The sequence below is a fragment of the Callospermophilus lateralis genome, chromosome 18, assembly GCF_048772815.1.
Source record: "Callospermophilus lateralis isolate mCalLat2 chromosome 18, mCalLat2.hap1, whole genome shotgun sequence".
NCBI classification, from domain to species: Eukaryota; Metazoa; Chordata; class Mammalia; order Rodentia; family Sciuridae; genus Callospermophilus; species Callospermophilus lateralis.
Window position 1 is genome coordinate 9001992 of NC_135322.1, and position 7270 is coordinate 9009261.

Here is a 7270-nt window from a genome sequence, read left to right on the forward strand (position 1 = left end):
CCGGGCCGGTCAGCGCACTGCCTGATCGCATGGCGGCCGCTCGGCTGCGCGCCGGGCCCCGCCGCCGCCCCGCGCCGCGGCCCGCGCGCCCCGGGCCCGCGCCCGCTCCGGGGAGCGCCCCTCGGGTGTGCAAAAAAAATTTTTTTAATTAAATGCAAAAGAAAAAAAAAATCTTGCAGGTTTTTGTGTCCCGCCCCCCCTCCTCTTCCTCCTCCTCCTCTTCCTCCTCCTCCTCCTCCTCCCTCCGCCCTCGCCGGGGGATGGGCTTGGGGGAGGCCCCGCCTCGCGCCTCCGTTAGCCAGCCCCGGCCCGGCGGCGCCGAGCGGCGGGCCCGGGAGCGAATGGGAGGCTGCGGCCGCCGGGGAGGGCGCCCTGCGCACCGCGCCGCCCCTCCCCCAGCCGGCCCGGAGTTTGGGGGTGCGCCTGCCCGGGCTCCGGCTGTGTCCGCTCCCCGAGCTGCGCTCCGCCGGTGGCAGTGGGAAGGAAGCCGAGGGACTTTGCCGCCCAGACCCCGCTTCTGGCCCGCCTAGAACGGGACACTGTGCACCCCGGCGCGCCCTCCGAGGCGGGGGGCGCTGGCGCGGCGGGACGACGCACCCAAGGGGAGCATCGAAGGTTCGAAAAGGAAGCGGGAGTCGAGCATGGAGGAGGAGAAGATGAGTCCCCGGAGGAGACGGTGAAGGGATCCGGAGTCGGAGCCGATCAGGTGGAAGACGACGGCGTCTTTGGGGTGACCTGCCGGGCCCCCCGGGCGTGGCTAGATTACTTACCCGAGTCTGTCTCTGTCGCGGCGGAGCCGAGGACGCTGGTCTCCCGGAGGCCTCCCGGGCCGCGCTGATGGGATTCCCAGAAGCCCCAGGACGCCTCCGTGGTGTCGGGTCCGCTTCCGCCCCACCGGGCCGGGAACGCCTCGCCGGCCCGACACTTGGATTCACGCGTTCATTTGCGGATCGCTTGGTGAGCGCCCACTGTGTGCCCTGAGCGGCGCAGGGGGCCCAGCGGGAACCGCGACTGCTCAGGCCTGCCCTCCCGGGGCTGGTGCATTCAGTAGGTGCTTAATAAATATGTGCTGAATAAATGAGAGATTGAGCCATAATATATGCGTTTTAAGCCTTGGCATTCTAATGTCTTGGCGGTACTGCCTGTAATAAGACATACATTTTTAAAAGTGTATTTTTAAAAATTAATTGTGCATGGCCCTGACTCAAACCAGTCAACTCCTTTACATTCTTCTCTTTCCACTTTGCCGTGTGATGTTGGGTAAATTACTTCACCTTTCTGGACTTCTATTTCCTCATCTCTAAAATGCCCACACGGCTCAGTCTGTTAGGAAACACAACAAGTAAGCAAATAAGTCACTTAGTCTCAGTTGCCCTTCTTGGTCTTGGCCTACAGATCTCAGGTTTCTTTGGTAAATTATAGTGTATTTCTGCCCCTATAATGTGCCCAGCGTTTAGTGCTCAAGAAAGATTTGCTCAACAAAGAAACAAATAAAACCTACCTTTCGCCCCTCCTACACACCCCCGACCTCTTAGGGGTGACCTTAACATCTTGCCACTTGGAATGAGCCTGGCTGGGTTTGGAGGAGCCAACAAAAGCCCAGCCCCAAATCTAGTCATGGCTGCCAGTCAAATGTCCATCTTCCTTGCTCTGCTCTGGCCCCTGACATCCTTGAAATCCTGACCAAACTTCAGAGTTGATGACAGGTGTTGTCCGGGCTGCTCTAAAAGCAATGGGTAAGGTATGAGAAATGCCCCACGGTGAGGAGCAGCCAAAGGGATGGCCAAGGGCCTGTGTTGGGCCCAGTAGGGGTCCTGATGAACTGAGATCCACTGTCCTTTGAAAGTGATACCCTTTTCCTTTGAGAATTGGAGGCATGCTGTGAGTCCCTGATTAAGCTTTGGTTGTGAGACCAGACAGGTTCTGAGATTTGCCCCAGGCTACCCCATGCAGGGCGGGAGCTAATTCAGTACACCTGAGTCACCAGATGATTTAGAGACAGGCGGCTCACTTCTCCAACTCCTCCATTTTCTTATCTGTTCAATGTGAGTACGTTGTGAGACACCCAAATCTGCCTGAACCCCAGACATTTTGTTATGAAAATGTCTAACATGGAAGAAGCAGAAATATTACGGTGAAATGCTAAAAATTCACCACTTGTTTATTCGCACATTACTTGCTTTACCACACATCTGTGCATCTGTGTTTGCCAGACCCATAGTATTTTTTGATGTGTCTCAAAGTAAGTTGCAGACATCTGTTTACCTCTCCTGAACACATCTGTATATGCATATCATTAACCACAGAACCATACCTGCCACCTCTCACCATTATAATAACAACCCCTGGGCCAGGCACTTCAACCTCAATTCTATCCTTATTCCCATTTATGAAAGATAAATGGTTTCAAAGAAAGTCACAACCAGAGATTCAGATTTCGCTGTCTCCATATTCCAGACTTCGTGGAACGCTAACTTGAGACTCAGCCCCACACAAGTCTCTGTATACCCTGTCCTGACGTAGATTGAGGGCTGGGCAGGTGAAACACACCTCACAAATGCTTGTTGAATAATAAAGGAGCCCAACCGAGATTACTGTGAAACAAGTGGCTTCCCCTATAGGTCCTGCAGCCACTTAACACTAGGTGTGGCTCCAAGAAGGAAAATCCTGTCACTGCAATGAGTGTGGGGTTTTTTTTTTTAGTTGTAGTTGGACACAATATCTTTTATTTATTTTTATTGATCTTGGCCTACAGATCTCAGGTTTCTTTGGTAAATTATGGTGGTGAGGATCAAACCCAGCGGCTCACTGTGGGAGGTGGGTGCTCTACCACTGAGCTACAGCCCTACTCCATAAGTGTGGGTTTCTGAGTCCCTCTCACCATTTTGTAGGTTATTGTAATTATAATGGTGCAGTTGAAAAGGAACAACAGGAAATCCCTTTATTTGGTGTGGAGCGGTCCAGTGAATTGGAGAGCTGCTCTTCCACAACCAGGGCACTGGCTCCAAAAACCCTTTCCTCTCCCAATCCTCCAGCTCAGGGAGTGCCCCTTCTCCCATCCACTCGCAGGTCTAGCATGAAGTGGACCACGGCCTAACTCCCTTCATCTCTAACTGAGCCCTGCACCTCCAACCCACCCATCAGAGCAGTTTCCACGCAGCAGGACCACTATGGTTGATACATCACTACTTCCATAACGAAAGAAATGTTTTTGATTTGTTTTTAAACAAATACTTTGTACCTCTGAAAGTCAAAATAATGTCCTTCACGGCTCCTCCGCTGCACTGTCGACTGTAAAGTTTTAAACTTAGCCAACCCAACTAGTTTCTCTGGGAGGATGCCAGCATCACGTGCAGTTCTAGTTTTCAGTCGAGCAGCACACACGTTAGTGCATTTTTCCGTACGTACATACACTTCAATAACAAGGGAAAACAAACGAAAACTTTGCCCAGTCCTTAAACACTCCTGTGGCCCCTCCAGGTTTCGTTCAGTGGGGTGAGGAAAGAAAGTGTCCATCAAAGACCGTTCCTTGCTCTGGGTTTTAGCCACCAGGCAGAGGTAGAAAGGGAGGAAAATAAAGCATGGATTCCAGGAAGATTTCTGCTCTTGACCGTCCCTTTAAGTGTGGCTGTTACAGCTGAGTGCGCTGCCTCAGCTCCCTGTCCTGCTGGCCAGCCGGGAGCACACGGAACTCAGGGACCGCGGGTGGTGACAAAATCAGGCAGCTGCGAGCCCAGCCCGGCCTCGGGTCCTCAGCGCGGCAAGTGCGGGGGGCGGAGCCTGATCGCCTATTGGTCCTTGTTTGGGGCGTGGTTACAGCTCCATTCCGCCCCGCTCCCCCGCCGGGTTAAATGGGTCTCGCGCCGGGGCCCGGGAATTATTCATCGGGGGTGGGGCCTGAGTTTGTTTACACGCTGCTATTGGCTGGATTTGAATCGGGCCGACAGCCGGTGGGCCGCGGGGCGGGGCTCCAGAGGGCGGAGGGGCCGGCGTCTGACAGCTCCAGTCAGGCAGGGCCGCGCCGACGCGCAGCCCGAGAGCTCGGCGACCCTGGCAATGGCCAAATGGCCAGTACGCGGAGAGGGTTGGGGCACTCGCTGGTTTCCCGATAAACGTTTACCAAGAGGGGAGGGTGAGTAGCGTTGTTTTGTTTTAATAAAAGTTCATAAGGAAAATCAAAAAGGGTAGACACAACCTAGTTGTCCATCGGTGGGGGACTGTACATCTTTGTGGTCCATCCCACAAGGGGACAGGAAGTAGCTGTCGAGTGAGGAAGTGATTCATGAACTGACACAGAACAACCTGTGTATTCAGACCGACTGGGGGAGGGAGCAAGTAAGGGAGCAGAGTATCTAAAATTGTAAAAAAAAAAAAATTAAAAAAAAATGAGGATGAAAAAATAACAGGCTTAGAAACAAGTCGTAAGAGCAATAGCCTGTGGGGAATGCGACCGGGATGGGTGGGTAGATGCTTATATATCTTTGTAAACTTTGGACCTTACAGGTTCAGCACAATAAGAGATTAACAGTAATAACTAATAATAAAATAGAACAATTATTACAGTGTACTGTAATAAGCCAGGTGCAGTAGGCACACCTATAATCCCAGTGATTCCGGAGGCTGAGGAGGCAGGAGGATCAAAGTTCAAGGTCAATGTCAGTAACTTAGTGAGACCTTGTCTCAAAAAAACAAAAAGTGCTGGAGTTATATCTCAGTGGTAGAGCCCTCCTGGGTTCAGTCCTCAGTACCAAAAACATCCCTCAAAACAAACTCAAACTCCCCCCAAGAAAACAACAACAATACACGGTAATAGAAATTATTTAAAACTAATTAATTATTTCAGGAATTATTCCATTTAAGATTCTGGTTAACATCATGGTTACTTGTTGGTGTCTGAAACTGCAGAATGTCAAACCCTGGATGACAGGTGACCGCTGTATTTTAACTGCACCGGAGGGGTCATTTCCTTGGCAATGCTTGAGAGAAGGGGAGTTGCAGAGACCCACCAGGCGCTCCTAGGAAGGAGGAGAGAATATCAAAAGCAGGGCAGGCCCTTTTTAGGGAGCTGGCCTGTGGTCACCATGTTAGGCAGCAGAAAGAGTTGATGGGCTTTGACTCTTGTTATTACTCTCTGTTCCCAGAGATCCCAGGGAGAGAATGAAATGGACTGCCTGCCGCCAAAGAGACTAGGTCTGGATTCTTGGTTGGTCCAGATCTCTCTTGTGAAGTCCTCCCCCATCTGAGTTTGCACCAGGATTTGTGCAACCTGGTTCAGATGGCCATGGAAGTCGCCCATGGCTGGAGAGAAAATTTGCCAGCTCCAAGATGCTATAGTTACAAGCAATGCTTAACCCACTGGTACTACCAGGAGGTGATAGGTGCTCCTGTCATCTCTGGTTTGCAGATGTGGAAACAGGGCCACAGACAGGTGACCAAATTGTCAAAGTCATGTTTGCAGGGATTCAAACCCAGTGGCCTTGCTCTGAAATTTGTCCTATCCACTAGCACTTTACCTGTGGTATAACCACTCCTAAAAATCTTTCTTTTGATGTCTCGTTTTCAGAGCTGAGGGTGCTCTACCACTGAGCTACATTCTCAGCCTAATTTATTTTTTTTTGTTTTGGGACAGGGTCTTGCTAAGTTGTCCAGGCTGCCCTCAAATTTGCAATCCTCCTGCCTCCTCAGCATTCCGAGTCAATGGAATTAGAGGTGTGTGCCCCCATGCCCAACTTCAAAATTATATGAAGCCTTAGGAAGATTCTTTTTTCCCCCCTGGTACTGGGGATTAAACCCCGAGTCTCTAGCATGCTAAGCAAGTTCTGTGCCACTGAGCTCCACCCCAGCCCTCGTTCATTTTTTAATAAAAGAATTTCTGATTGTTTTTCCTAAAATCTTATACCAGAGCAAACACTTCTATTCTGAGCACCTTCACAGTGGGAAAGCTTTCCCCTAGGCCTTCTTTCCCCTCTGCCCTGCTAAATGGTTACCTGACACTAATTGGGTGCCAGGCACACGTTAAAGCCTTTATATACACTGAATCTTCATAATGGCCTCGAAGGAGGAGCTGCTGTCCTCATTTCACAGATAAAGAAATAGGTGTAGGGCTGGGGATGTGGCTCAGAGGTAAAGCGCTCGCCTAGCATGCGAGAGGCCCTGGGTTCGATCTCAGCACCACATGAAAATAAAATAAAGATATTGTGTCCACCTATAACTGAAAAGTAAATATAAACAAAGAAACAGGCACAGAGAAGTTCAATAATTGGCCTAAGTTCTCTCATTTCTCTCCAGAGAAGGCACAAGAAGATGAAGAATGGCTGGAGAAGAGGAAGGTGTCCTCTTCTGAGAAGGAGAGAAAAGAATGGGAATTCAGTTCTTTTTCTTTTCTTTTTCTTTTTGCATACTCGGGGCTGACCCCACGGCCTAGTGACTTGTGAATGTGGGAATGGTGGTTCAGGGAGGTAGCGGGAGCTGGGGTCACATTTCAAAGGTGGTGAGAAAATAGCCAAGAAGCACTTGAAAAGGTGGACAGTTCAAGTCAAAACCACCATGAGATACTACTTCATGCCCATGAGCATGGGTAGGATCCAGAAAGTGGAAATCAGCAAGTGCTTGCTGGCCAAGATGTGGAGAAGGCACGCCCCTCCTTCCCTGCCACTGGAAAGTGGTGCTGCCACTGGAAAGTGGTGCTGCCACTCTGGAGAAGAGTTAGTTGGTTCCATGATAAATTACACCTAGAATAACCATATTACCACTCATGTAGTATGTCCAAGTAACTGAGCACAGGTGTTCAAGCCATCCCTTTTCACAAATGTTTGTGGCAGCACTGTTCACAATGGCCAGAAGGTGGAAGCAACCAAACTGCCCAACTATGGAGGAATGGAAGAATGACACATGGAAGGTACCTGTGAGGGAATATTATGCTGCCATGTAAAGGAAGGAAGTGCTGACACACCCTGCAGTGAACCTGGAGAACTTGATGCTTTAGGGCTGGGGTGCTTGTGTAACATGAGAAAGACCCTGGGTCCCATCCCCCGCACCATGGAAGAATAAAAATAAAAAGGACACTTACTGAGTGACTCCATTTAAATGAAATGCTGAGGAGGCTGATGCTTAGAGACAGAATGAAGGTTAGTGGTTGCTAGGGTCTGGGGGCCAGGGAGGGAGTGGGAGTAAGCTTAGGGGATAGGCAGCTTCCTTCTGGGGTAGCAGGAAAGGTCTGGATTTAGACAGTGGTGAAGATCGTCCAGCATTGTGAAGGTATGAATGCCAC

The 7270-nt window shown here is 50.5% G+C and overlaps 1 long non-coding RNA gene across 1 annotated transcript; it reads left to right on the plus strand.

The window, feature by feature from the left end:
- Nucleotides 1-3988: 3988 nt before the first annotated feature.
- Nucleotides 3989-7069, plus strand: LOC143383817 (uncharacterized). The gene is made up of 2 exons (XR_013089201.2): nt 3989-4132; nt 6289-7069. It is a non-coding gene; the product is annotated as an uncharacterized LOC143383817 (long non-coding RNA).
- Nucleotides 7070-7270: the final 201 nt, after the last annotated feature.